Here is a 14,456-nt window from a genome sequence, read left to right as displayed (position 1 = left end):
AAGGGTCTGGGATAGATTATACCTTGAAGTCTCCGCAAACGCTTTAGTGGAAGAAATGAAATTCCACCTCCCTCCCTTCCTCTCTCTCCCTCCCTCTCGCCTCTCTCCCTCCCTCCCGCCCCCCCCCCGCCTCCCCCCCCCCCCCAGCCTCTGGCATCATTATCCTCAGCGCTAAGTCCTCTCAGAGTGCAGGGCGGAAAGCAGTGCACACCATTCACAGAACTGGAGAACTCCAAGGGGCGAAAGTTAAAGGCAAAGATCCTGGGTCCTCACTCTAAATCTCCTCTTCTTAGACACATATCTCTAATGACCAGATTTGCGATGCACATTAAGTTGTGTGGCAATCTCAGCACGGCTTCTGGAGCTCAATTCTTTGCTCTTTCTCTTATTTATTTATGTATTTATTTATTTATTTATTTATTTATTTTAGATGCTAGAGCTGGGGGAAAAAAGCTACATGTGAACTGCATCTTAGGGCGTGTGTTAGTGTGTGTGTGTGTGTGTGTGTGCACGCGCATGTGTACGTGTGTGATGAATTTCTGGATTGGATCCCCGATAGTAAAAAGTACTTTGGCATTTTAATAAAAGGTCTCTAAGTAAATTAGAGCACTGGGCTGACCAATCTCTGGATCTCTGTACTTCTCACCGAGATCTCACTACAAAGTGAAGGAGTCTGTACAGGGAGACAAGAAGAAAAAGGAGAAAGGCCAGAGACAACTTAGCAGGGAAGGGAGAGAGCATGATATTAAACGGCATGGGGTCTAAGTTTTGGAGCATATTTTTTTGATATTGCAATTAAAGTAAAATTAAAAAGAAAAGACTCCACCTTTGCTCTGAAGGGATTGGTTATGCAAATATGGAAGGGATTTCCTGGAGAATACAGCTTTCTACTGTATGGTTAATTAAATAATCACTCAAAAGCTTCCAACGTGACGCTTCTGTCGTAATCCAATCAGGTTACATAGGTCCTAAACAAGAAAGATATTTTCCACATCTGGAAGTCAGCAATTTAGCAAGTACTGCACATTATTAACCAATTCAGAGCCCACTTCCCAGGGGAATTTTTTTTTTGAAGTTTAAGTGTTCTTAACCAATGCTCTGCTGTTTTGTTAATCAAAAAGCTGGTTTACACTGCACGTAATTGGAACTAATATAGAAGTAAATAAAGACAGCCAAATCTGAGGATGCTGAGCACAGGCAGTTATCGGAAAAAGAAGAAATCTCTTAGCCTCTGATGGTTCAGGCTCAATTTCTTAAAGTACTGTGAGGCCTTTTTTCTTTTCTTTCTCTTTCTTTTTTCTAAACAGTGAAAGTGTTTGAGAACCTCAGAGCACAAATAAACTTCCAATCCCACAGCCTTTGAGCTCCCTTGGAAAGGTAGAGGTGGAGGTATGAGGAGGACCAAAATCCTGCCTCATACCATTTTTTCTGCTTTACCTTGTTAAATATATTGCAGCCTCCTATTTTTAGTGTGAAGAGATCTGAAACCAATAATACCCTGGTCCAACACTAGACTTTTACTTATATTAAGATAAACTGCTTTGAACTATGCTTTGAATGGGAGCCTGAAGCAAGACTTTGAATGCAAGAGTCACTGGCAATTGCATTCAAAACAGGGAAAAGCCACCACACGGATTGCCACATCCACTCTCCCAGAGGTACATGCTCTTTGCTTTTTGTATGTTTATTTATTTTTTTGAGGGGGGCAATAGCCCCTGAGCACGACCACAGCTAGCTCTTGTTTTAGGATGCAAGAAAGTAGATTTTCACAGTTGGTTGTAGACTCACCTCTTTCCTAATTTGAGTATTTATTACAATGTGAACTGGTGGAAAATTAATCTTTTGCCTACCCTCATCACAGATAAAGTATCTACAGAAGATCTATAGGTACAAGAGATCTTCAATCTAAAAATATTAATAAAAAATCAAAGATCTCCAACATGGATCAGTCACATTTTAGTGTTATATTTTACACTGCTTTGCTATTAAATATCTGTCCTAAATATATGTATGACTTATCAAGTTCCTGCCCTGGGATTTAGCATCATTGTTCATATTGTGGTTTTGGTGCTCCTCCTTTTTTTTTTTTCTTTTGTATTAAAAAAATAAGAGTTAAGATTTTTTTCTAGAAGTTTTCCTTTCAGGCATCCCTCTCCCAGTCCTGGGAAGGAGCCCAGTGCCTGCTTTTAGGGAAGATTCCTCTTCAGGTGCCCAGGTAACCCTTGGGGGTTTACAGCCCAGACACAAATTCACAGGTGTCACCATAGGTCAAAGGATCCACTCCAATGGCAGACAGAACACTAGGCTTTATTTTGTATAGTAAACGCCCTGTTATTCAGGATCAACCTTAAAATACTATTAAGTATTTCCATTAAAAACACCTAATCATCTGATTACCCTGGGCTCAGTAATGTTCAAGTGGCAGAAGGCAGCTCCCAACATCAGTTAGCACTGGGAGTTCTGACAGGCGAGTATTTGGTGTGTGTGTGTGTGTGTGTGTGTGTGTGTGTGTGTGTGTGTGTGTGTGTGTTTAAAGCCATTTGGAGGTAAAAAGAAAAAAGAAAAAAGTTCTCATCCAGATGGATGTCTGGGAAAGGTGCACGTGAAGACTGGGTGCAGGGTAGGCTGCCCACTGCCCCTGCCTGGCACGCCCCTCTCCGAGTGAGTGGCCGAGAGGGTTCCCACAAACGCTGAGCAGGCAGTGGGGTAGGGGGAAACCGGAATATAAATTTGTTCGCAACAGTCTCTCAGTGTGAGGGCTAGGTCCAGGACAATGGAGATCGTGGGATCGGCGGGATACAGGAGCGCAGGACTCAGGGAAAAGTCAGGAGAGCACGGGGGCTTCTCGCTGCTTTCGGCTTCTCACACAGCAGAACAGTCCTTCAAATGAATCGCCCCTTGCTTGTCTGTCTTCCCCCTGAATAATCCACTTCGAGATAAGCAAGGACGAAGGGGATTCAAACACTAGATCCATACAAATGTGCAATAATATTGCAATCGACTTTGAAGGGGAAAAACAATTCTTCAGGGTTTCCTTGGGCAAAACAAACTGCTGTCCCCAGGAGGATTCCCTCCACCCAAGTAGGACGAGAAGGGTGCACTTTTGTTTTCCAGTTCCCTGCAGCCAGGACCCGGTGTCTGCCCCCCACTCCCCTCAGTCTGTCAATTTCCTCAACTTTCGCAGGCACCCCCTCCCCCAGCCCCTCACTCCTCTGCCCGCCCAGATGCCAGAAGAGGTAACTGCTTCTGCCCTTGAACACGCAGGCTGCAGAAGGAATTCGAATTTGGCCACTGCTAATGATTTTTTTTTAAACAGCAAACTCTGTTTATTTTGTACCATGTGGAGAAAATAAAAAAAGAAATCCATTCTCGTTTTGAAACGGAATCGATGTTTCAGCCCGAGCGGGAGGAGGTGGGCAACTTCTTTTGGAGTTGCAAGCAAAGGGTGATAAGGGGACCCCTGGACTGGGTGTGTGGAGGGCGTGGGGGAAGGCAGGGGTCCAAGTCAAGCCAAACGGTCTTCTCACGTGCAAACTCGCAATCCAATCCATTCAGAGTCGGGCTTAGGATAGGAGGGGAAACACTATTTAAAAAAATCGGAGCATCTCTCTGAGAAGCCCTTGCAAACAAAACCCAAGCAGGACCAGCGAACCTCAGACCGCCCTTCACATCCCCGCTGCGAGGCCCGCGGGCTGTGGAATCTCGCACGTCACCTGGCCCCAGCAGGGCAGCCAGCTGAGGGCTTGCTTTTCTTTTCTTTTTTGAAGTAAAGGATGCATCTCGGCTGCAGGGCTTTTGCCAGCGTCTACACTGACAGGAACCGGCCAACTTCAGGACCGAAATGAGCATCTTAATTTATTGATGCAAAACAGGTCTGCTCGTCGTCCCCGTGCTCGGCGCGCTCGGCCCTCCTCCCCCGCCCCAGCTCCGGTCCCTGACGGACCGGGCGGCCGAGCACGTGCAAGGGTGGCCTTCCCGCCCCTGCGCCGGGCTGCCCGGAGCCCGCGACCCCCGCCCGCCGGCCCGGTCAGCTGACCCGGCTCGCCCGCCGCTCCCCGCCCGCCGCCGCGTTTCCGGTCCCCCGGGTCCGGGACTCGCGCTCCGAGAGGAGCGGCGGCGGCCGGGAGGTGAGGCTGGGGGCTGATTATCATGAGAAAGGCTGTGCCCGCCAAAGCCTCCTCCACGCGACTGTCAGCCTCCCTCAGGTGGGGAGGGGGGCGGAAGGGGCCCAGTCGGAGTCACCCGAAAACTTGGAGTAAGTTGGAGGCGACGCAGGCCCGAGGAGGTGGCTTTCGCCTCAACTTGGAAGGCTGGGGCGGTGCCGGTGCGGACGCCAGCAGCCTCGCCTGGGAATTGAAAACCAAAAATCTCCCTCCTTCCCCTTCCTCCCTCTTGTCCTGCTTTCAGCCCTCCCTGCCCTTTATCCGTATTTTCTTGACATCCTTTCCCAGTTGCATTTCCTACATTTTCTTCTTTCTGTATCTCTTTTGCAATCTCTTGTCTTCTTTCTTAACGTCCTCTGCTCTCCTTCGTAGTGATTCTTTCTGTGGCTCCTTTATGTGTCCAGATTTATCATTTTGTTTTGAAAACACGATGTTTAATATGCAATTAATCTACCAGCAGGAGGGCAAGGACACCCTGACTAAAATAACTCCCTGGATCTCTGAGACTCCAAGTTCACCAGGTGTCAGTGAAAAGTCAAATAGTAATAATACAAATAAATCAATATCTCCGGGATCGTAATGGCCTATTATTCTAAATTACTGTATCAGCTCAGACTGATAATTTTTTACAGGTAATATTTCTGGGAAAAATGAATAATACTTGGCATAAGGAGATACTTTAGAACTAAGGCAATGTGCACGTTTTTCTTATTTGTAGTGATAGACTAATACTATTGAGCAAACCTTAGAAATTAAAACAGGTAATTTTAAGAAACTCAATTGTGCTTTTTCTTTTACTGATTATTTGGAAAATGGAAAAAACTGCCAAAGCATTCCCTCTACCCTTCAAGGAAGATTCAGATAAAACATCACATTGTGCGTTTGTACACTGCTAAGCAAAGTCACACCTTCAGTAGTTGGGTAGTTTGCTTGGCTACCTTACAGTCCTTTACCTAGCAGGTGAGTGAATGGGAGGCTGCAAAGGAATGCGTCTGTGTTCAAAATTTTCATTATTATTAAAATGGTTGTTTTTTCTTATGCTTTAGGTACCTTCATAGTTCTTTTATCAAAATTCAGAGTTTGCACTTGTTTTCAATTTGTTTACCTTGTAGAATTTTAAGAACTTGTTAGAAGTCAATTGAACATGTACATTAAGCCCTTTTTAGGCCAAGAAAAATAAAGATGCATTAGAAAGATGCCTTTTAAGCTTCATAATTATTAATTGACATTTTATGATGAATAATTAATCATTTGAATAATTTTGGTATCTCTGATCTGAACACATATTTGCATATCTAATGCTTGATTTTAAATGTGTTTTATAAAGAAATTCATTCTCTTAGGACAAAGAAACAAAGTAACATATTAACATAAAATTTTTCTTCTAGATTTATAAAAGTTTATTTAGCTGTTATAGTCTTTCTACATATCAGTCAAACTTCTTAACAATTTGTAAACCATTTATGTAGAACTACATGTAAACATGTGGAAGAACTACAATTAATTAGAGAAAACAATACCCTATGTAACTCTTCTTTCCAGTTTCAGATATGTGCACTAATTACACACCACAGCATCTTATTGGGATTTGGTAGTTGTACTTTTTGGCCATGTATTCTTTATACAAAGCCCAAAAGTAAAATATTGAGACAATTGACAAGTAATGCAGGCCTGGTATTTAGAATAATTTTTCATCTTTTACTTGTTAATGCATTGACTTATATTATTTAAGAATGATTAAGCAAGCATGTCCCTGATACTTTTATACTCCTTTGTCAGTTCAAGATAAAGCATCCATTTTGAATACCAGCCATGCAGATTACTACCTGTGTGATCACAGGCAATTTACTTTCAACTTATTTCTTTATACACAATGTGGATACACTAATAGTGGCTATTTCTTAGGATGTTATTAAAATTAAATGAAGTAATGCATGAAACTTCACTAGATTGTAGTTTCATTATTATAATGAAGGGTTGAACAAATAACATGGAGCATGCAGATCATCTAAAGAGAGTATACATTAATTTTGACTGTTGAAAACAGCTATTTACATACGAGTATCATCCATTTTCTTAAGTTGAAAAATGAGTGTTGTGTCACTAAGTGAAAAAAGAGAATGGAAAGCATCCCGGGATTTATGGCTGGTTTATGGTCTTTATTTTTTTAGAACTGTTCAAAGGATGTGTAGCTGCAGACGTATAAATATAGTATTTTCTTTCAGTTGGTTCAGCAGTTAATTTATTGTATCCAATATGGTCATAATTTGGTTATAAATATCAGATTCTTTTGAAATGGAGTTTAGTCCAAATGTATGAACTTGAAGTTGCCTGTGTTCTTTAATCACATATTGTCTTGCCTGTAAGAGTTCAATGTGCAAAATCTTAGAAGCGGTCTTGAGTAAGACTTGTGAAAGAGAGGGGTAAACTTACAAATGCAGAGACCAGGAATTTGCCCGTCAGAGTACTACTCTCTTTAAGACCATTCATAAGGAGCTGAGTATTTCCTTTTGAAATTGGTGTAGGTGTCCTAGGGTCTGCACTGAAAACCAGTTTACCAAGTGGAAAATGCAATTCCCTAGTTCCTTAAATGTCCACAAGGCCAGATTTTCTTTTCTGATGCAAAATTTAAAAATCAATGCAAATACTAGGGGTAGGGGGACCCTATTGCAATATCTAACCCTAATGCTGATGGCTTTTTTGTTGTTCTTTTCTTTAAGATTTCTCAAAGCACTTACATCTATTTGTAGTTCTTACAGGGTCTCTTAATTATTTCTTTTCTCAAAGCATCCATGTTATGTTCCTTGTAGATTAAAGCTACCAAATGAGCCATTTGGGTATCAGCTGAAGGAATCAGGAGTGAACTGTACAGTTTTCTTTTTTCCTGGGAATGGGATCAGGAATGGTTTTCACCTACAGCTTATCTAATTACCTGGAATTAATTTCATATAGCTCTGAAGTCTTAATATTCCCTACTCTGTTAAAAGTTAAAAGTTGTAAGCCAGGCATGGTGGCACACACCTGTACCAGCTCCTCAGGAGGCTGAGGCAGGAGGATCACAAGTGGGAAGCTAGCCTGGGCAGCCTAGCCAGACCCTATTTCAAAATGAAATAATAATAATGATATAAAGGCCTGGAGAGGTAGCTCAGCACTCCTTTAATTCAATCCCCAGTACTGTAAGAACAAAAACATTAAAGAGCAAAAATTATAAACTTTGTATTGTACTCAATTCTAATTTTGTGAATTATCACCATTTCTATGCTAATTACAACTATAAAATGACAATAGTTAAGAAAGAAACCTGCTTCTCTAAGGTTAGCACAATGCCAAATACAGTCAGATATTTGACAGCACATCTGAAGGCCTCACGACTGGGTCCATATTAAAGGAGGAAACTGTGGCCTAAGGAGAATCAGTGACTTCCTCTAGAATCCCAGTATTCAATTCTTTGTGAGGCTTTGAATTTGATGTGATCACCCCCCTCCATGGCCAATGCCATGTTCATGTGGCATCTACCACCTTCTTACATTGCCAAACATCCTTCTGAACAATTTGTCCTTACCTGCTTTGCACATTGCTCTGTGTCCCTCTGACAATTCTCCTGGATGCTGAGGTTGACCATTGTTTTGCATGTAGGCTCATTTTGTCTTTTAGACCAATACTTAGGCTCACTTTTCCAACTACAATATTGGCTCAAGTCCTCAAATGCTTTCAATGGTTTTGGTGGCTTTGTCTTTCCAGGTGAAGTGTGTTTTCTGGTCCAGTCTTATTTGCAGGTGCCCCCACTAGGGAAAAGTGGCAGTGGGTGATTTATCCCAGGCCCAGCATCAGACCCAAGCTAGGGATGACACTCCAAGATTCATGCCCAGAATAATTGTGATTTCTTATATAATTTATTTTAGCACTGTTAACTGGAAATTGAACATCAGTGTATTTGACACTAGGTTCTTTTTTTTTTTTTTTTTTTTTGGTACTGGGGATTGAACTCAGGACCTTGTGCTTTCAAGGCAGGCGCAGTGCCACTGAGCTAAATCCCGGGCCTGACACTAGGTTCTTTATATGGTCAGTGCCAGCATATTGTAACAGCAAATATACAGATTTTGGAATTGTTTGAACTGGATTTGAATTCCTGTTTATGCAGTACTAATTGTATATTAAGGATACATCATTTAACCCCTGTGAAATTCATTTTAAAAATGAGCAAAAAATTACTTAGATTCAAGCTGGTTGTGGTGGGAAAAATGATTATGTATATAAAATATCTGGTATAAGGTAGCCATATCAATAAGTAATAATTCCTAATCATGGATTACCTAAAGATATATAAAGTTAAATTATGGAAGACAGGAATGGATATAACATGTCTTTTGCATAAGATTTATGTGATTTTATCATTTATAATGGCTTTCTTATAATTTTTAAATTGTTTTAATGATCTAAGGATTTTATAAGGATTCAACTTGTTGTATTATATAAAATGTTTACTGATAATAAAGTGGAAATGTAGTAGACATAGTTTCTTAATTTGTCATTAAAAAGCAGTGCTCCTGATATTAATAGCAATGATGAATAAATAAATAAATGTACTTAAAATTTGATTATATTTTTCATACTTCCATTTACAATGATAAGAAAATATTTTTTACACTTTATTCTCCTTATATCCCCTGACTGTGGAGGAAGGACTCTTCAGCCAACCAGAATGGTCCAGTAGTGTCAAAGATTTTACTTATTTTAGGTAGAAAAAGGGTCTGTTGAGCGCTCTGTACTACCCTTGCCGAAACTTCAGAGGCTAGATGGAGTTAGGGAAGGATAGAGGAGATAAACTAGTACTAGAAAATTTGCCTATATTATCTTTTTCCTGTTCCCCAGGTGATGTGCTGAAACATCTGCTTTGAAAAAGTAAAGAACAACAACAATGACGACAAAGATGAGACTATTTACATAGCACAGACACTGCTTCTCTCTCTGGCCTGCAAATTTGGGAGTAGGGTTGTGTCAGCAGACCCTGGCACAGTCTACTGTGTATGTGACTTTTCTACCCCATGCCCTAGAAAGGAGAGAGTCAGGGGAGGACTGGGCTGTGGACACAGGGAGCATATTGTTCCATTGGTTCTGCTACACTGCAAACCAAGCTTCTTTCTCTCTCTCTGGAACTAAATTTGCTACACATGCAAAAAAATCTATTCCTATTAGGTTTTTCCCTGGCCATTGTGGCACCATAAGTATAGCTCCTGTTGCACAGGGGTAATTTTCCTGGGTTGGGAGAAGTTGGCTTACCTATTGTTCTTGGCATGCACTAGCACCCCTCTAGACAAGAGGGACAGAAGAAAGCTGAAAGTTCACAGAGAATACTTGGCCATTTAAAACAAGTAAGAAGAAGTAAAACTCCATTTATTTAATGCATAATTTATTTATCTGCTAAGTATTTGGACATTCAGTGTGCTTTCTGACATACATTCTTATTTACTGTAAATTTATAAGATATTTAAGAATTACTTCTAATAGTTTTTCCATAGCAATTCCATAAAGATGATCTATATTGAAGTTTTACTTCTACTGGGGAGCATTCTTGGATGTGCAGGTTTAGATGAAATATGCTCTGAAGTGTGTTTGAAATCACAATGGACTTTGAATTTGGAACTATGTACTGTCATACTTTTATTATATTAAGGCAAATCATCATCACCTGGAAATATTTAAATTATTGGTTCATGTAGGATCTCCAAATACCAAATAGTAATTTATTTGGGGGAAGTGATTTATTACTGACGTATCTTTCACAAGCCCCTGGAGTACTGCCTATTATATAATAAATATTTGTTGTTGTTTGGGATCTTTCATTCATTAAGAAGCTTTGGAGGGATATAAACTGATGTCCTATTTCAAATTTATATCTGGAGATAAGAGTGAGGACTGACAGGGGTAGCTGGCAAAGACTGGGAATATAGACCTGAACAACCTCCACTTTACAGAGTTATTAACTCAGTTACGTTATTTAACACAAACTTTTTGCTGTCCTTCCTCTGTGTCACTTTTGCGCACAGCCTAAAGATAAAAAACCCACACTGAAGGAGCAAATGAAGAATTATGTGCATATACTTGTCTTACTCTAAATGACTCTGATGAGTCTTTTTGTGGTTTATTTTTAAGTAAATATATTAAAATTTAATAAGAAATTTTCTGTGCCAAAAGGAAAGAGATCATAAAAAGAGAATGTCATGTACTAGCAAAGGTAGAGTTTGCTTAGGAAGACGAGTATGAAGGAGAAATTTAGGACAAATGATCTCCCCCCTTCCAAAACCACATAATAGCTAGGGAAAGAAAGTGATGATATGAAGCTTTATTTTGTTTTGCCTTTTTAAAGTAAATGGATAGGCTTCATTAGTCAAGAAACTGGATGGATTTCCTGCTAGCAGCTTTATTTTCAAGCAGAATTATAACAATTGGTTGCTCAGAGGTTAAGTTAAGGGGGAAAGATTGAGCCTTGTTTAAAATAATTTCTCCAATACTCCACCTTGTCTCTTCTTGCTTTTGTTTTGCTTCAGGCCCCATTTCTCCGGATCCTCATTTCTTCTTACCTTTCTTCGGATACTCTCTGTTCAGACAAAAAAAATATCTAGCTTTAGTGTGAGGCTTATTCACAACACTCAGCAAGTTTAGCTTCTAAATAGTAAGATATGATCCTAGGATGTGAAATTTCCACTATTATAGAATATTGCCTAGGGGAAAATAGAGTGACGACCTGAAATAATATGACGATGAAACTCACTCCAATACGATCACTGTTTGTCCCGTTCTTAGTGTAGAACGTACATGAGAAGGATCGAATAAGTGTCGAATGAATGAATGATGGAATGAATACACAAATGCCAAACAAAATACCAGACTTAAGATAACAGACGCTATTCTATGTGGCAAATAAACGTTAAAATATGTTCATGTAGGTGCAGAAATCACCTGTGGGAGCAAACAGAATTCTGTATTAGTTTTGAATCCTGGGTATGATATTTTATTCTAGAATGAAATACCTAAATCACTTACAAGGCAATACGGATATAACGGTCCCTCATTCGCTCACTTGCAAAGGAAATTTTCAATACAAATAAAGTCATACATATTTATATGAGGGTAATTCAAAATAACTTCCTCACATAAGCACTGCTACGTTCAAATAAAATCTTGCCAACACTTCTGAGTACATTGCTTTAAGAAAAAAAATGCTCCCCATAGCGTCCGAACTATTTAAAAATCTCACCAGCTTCTTCAACATACATCAGTTATCTCTCTTTAAATCACTGACAAGAATTTAAAAACTGCTTCATCAGAACAACTGTTACCCTTTCTTCTACTCTAGTTAGAACCTGATCTTCTAAAAGACCATATTTACAGCTTCTTTTGAAATTTTGAAACCATTTGGCTGTTATGTTTTTGCTACATTTTCTTTTCCTGATTTAATTACTGGGGACATTTGCATGAAAATAGGAGGATGGGGGACCTAAGATATTTTTTCTTATGAGTTCATCTGTTTCTGATGCTTATTCCCCACCTGAGATCAGTATTTGTTTTATTACAATTGGGAAACCAGGAACAGATTGGAATTGATTAAAAAAAATTGGGGGGAGGTAAAATAAAGTTCAGAAATAGGGACTCAAGAAGCTAAGGGATTAATGGATGTTACAATAATAGATTTTCTTCCAGATGACTTACCAAGCAGTCCAGATCTTTCATCAACGCTTGCTATTGGCATCAAAAGGATTAAAAAATCAGGGACCTATGCAATGATAGTGGATTAATGCTTTGCTAAGAAAACCATGCTCAGGCATTTACTATTCTGTTGTAGGTATTGGCAGACATCAGAGAAAACAATTAAGGAGCCAAGTTCAAATATGAACTCTAGAGATGGCCACTGAAAATTACAAAGGAAATAAAGCAAAACGCTCTCCTAATTCTGACCAACTTGCAAATGCTTACAATTTTTTTTATCAGGAGAATAGAGAAAACTATCAGGATGAATTCTGAACAGCTTCACTTGGAGGTCCAAGAGCAAGGAGCAATTCACATGTTAAAAGCAGGAGTCATGGAATCTTCACCTCTCACTTCTGGCCCGTACTCCAGCTGGCTGAATGGCACCACTCTCCCCAAATCAGTATTCTAAGCCTGAATTTTTGGTTTGCCTTGACTATCCTCTTTTCCTTAACCTCCACCTCACTAATGATCTTATTTCTGCCTTTTCTTCAAATAATTGTGGTCCTCCGCACTTACACCCCTACTTCATTTCAGGTACTTCTCATCTCTCTCTGAAGGCTGTTCCCACCCCCAACAGGCTTTCCTGTTTGCAGTCATCCTGCATATCTGTTCTTCTCATCATCACTAGAGTGCATGAGTGACATAAGACTTACCTCTGACCATGTCACTGCTCAGCCTAAAACCACTGGTGAGTATGAATCACATAGCTGGCGTGCATCTCAACATCTTCCTTCAAGAAAGCCATAATATTTAAAGATTGTGTTGAAATTTTACTGTTCTCCTAATAATTTTGGATAAAAAGATAAAAAAATAATTTTGGATAAAATGAGAATCCAAGATGTGGGGTCATATTAATTCTGCCTGTTCCCAGGGTTTGAGTTCCAAAGTGTGAGAAGCACAGCACCAGTGTGATAAACTACTGGCTCACATTTCTCCCCTTCCTCCCTCCCTCCCTCCCTCCCTCCCTCCCTCCCTCCCTCCCTCCCTTCCTTCCTTCCTTCCTTCCTTCCTTCCTTCCTTCCTTATCCCTCCCCTCCCCCACCCCTCTCACCAGGTATCAAGCCAGGGAATTATGCTTGCTATGCAAGTGCTCTACCACTGGGTACACTCCCTAGATCTAACTATAGATTCTTTAGCATACAGTGAGGTCCTTTGGTATAATTTTTTCTTCAGTTTCTGTCTCAACCACTTTCAAATGGTACATGCTACGTTTGTAATTATTGTTTGTATTTTCTCCAAAACAATGTTGTTTTCAATGCTGGACCTTTGTCTATGCTACTATTCCACTTGGAATGTTCTTGCCTACTCCCTTCATGTGGCTGACTTCTGCTTGTTCTTTGTCTTCATTTTTGTTTTGTTTTTTGAGACAGGGTCTCACTGTGTACTCCAGGCTGGTCTTGAACTCAGTATGCAGTCCAGCCTGGCCTCACACTTGTGGCAAACCTCCTGCCTCATCTGCGTGCTGGGATTTTAAGCATATGCGAACACACTTGGCTTCTGCTTGTTCTTTAACTCAGCTCGTATGCTATCTACTCCAGCAAGTACGATGCTTCGTTTCTGTGTTCTTATAGCATTTAACACTTTGCACTGCAATCATTCCTTTATATGTCTTCTCTCAACTAGAATAGATTCAGCCCTCTGTATTTGTGGATTCTGCATCCTTGGATCCAAGCAAATATGGATGGAAAATATTTCAAAAAAATTGTGTCTGTGCTGAATATGTAAAAAATATGAATGTGTAACTTATTTATTTATTTTTTTTGGTACCAGAGGTTGAACTCGGGTCCTTGTGATTGTGCAGCAGGCGGCGAAACCACTGAGCTAAATCCCTGGCCCTGTAACTTATTTTTTTGGTTATTATTCCTAAACAATAGAGTATAGGGACCATTTACATTGTATCAAGTAAGAGAATCTCAAGTATATGGGAAGATGTGCGTAGTTTCTATACAAATATTGTACCATTGTTACAAGGACTCGGTCACCCAAAGAATTGGGTATCAGCCCAGGCCTTGGGCTCCATCTCCCACGAGTATCAAGGGGTGACTCTATGGCTTCCATGCTGCTAGGGACAGTGCCACTTTCCTTTTTATACTCGAAACTTCTAGCAAGCGTCTTGTACCTGTGGACTTTTAAAAGATGCATTTGAACTAAATATAAATGTACTCACACCAAGTCATTTTCATCACTGAACAAGGAACTCAGTATGCACGTGTGTTCTGCTGACAGTGCATTTAGCCCTAGGGAGGCTATAGCATTCCCTCACTTCGTACTCATAGGAGACCCAAAAGCTGGAGATGTCTCATTATATTTTTGAACAACATGTATTTGGTTTAGAAATAAGTCTGCAAAATTATTAAAATATAAATATCCTTCATGTGAAAAAGTTACAAAGTTCGAAGTCTTTTCACATGCATGGTTTCACTTGATCCTTTCAATAAACGTTCAAGATTGACAAATATTATTAGGCCCAATTTGGAAACAGAAGAAATGAATATTTTGATGGAGTAGGAAAAACTCATTCTGAAAATCACAAGTAAGTTTGAG

The 14,456-nt window shown here is 40.0% G+C and overlaps 1 long non-coding RNA gene across 1 annotated transcript in view; it reads left to right on the top strand.

Annotated features, from left to right (window-relative positions):
- The first annotated feature begins 143 nt into the window (after window positions 1-143).
- The window catches only part of LOC147829835 (uncharacterized), a 63,262-nt gene continuing 48,949 nt past the window's right edge, over window positions 144-14,456 (top strand). The window contains exon 1 of the long non-coding RNA XR_015445939.1: window positions 144-12,600. This is a non-coding gene — a long non-coding RNA (uncharacterized LOC147829835). The remainder of the gene's footprint in view (window positions 12,601-14,456) is intronic.

Source organism: Heterocephalus glaber, unplaced genomic scaffold (genome assembly GCF_053883595.1).
Source record: "Heterocephalus glaber isolate CG9 unplaced genomic scaffold, H.glaber_assembly_v1.0 deba00000347, whole genome shotgun sequence".
Taxonomy (NCBI): Eukaryota; Metazoa; Chordata; class Mammalia; order Rodentia; family Bathyergidae; genus Heterocephalus; species Heterocephalus glaber.
The sequence above is the reverse complement of the archived record's forward strand: the minus strand, read 5'-3'. Positions and strand labels throughout refer to the sequence as shown.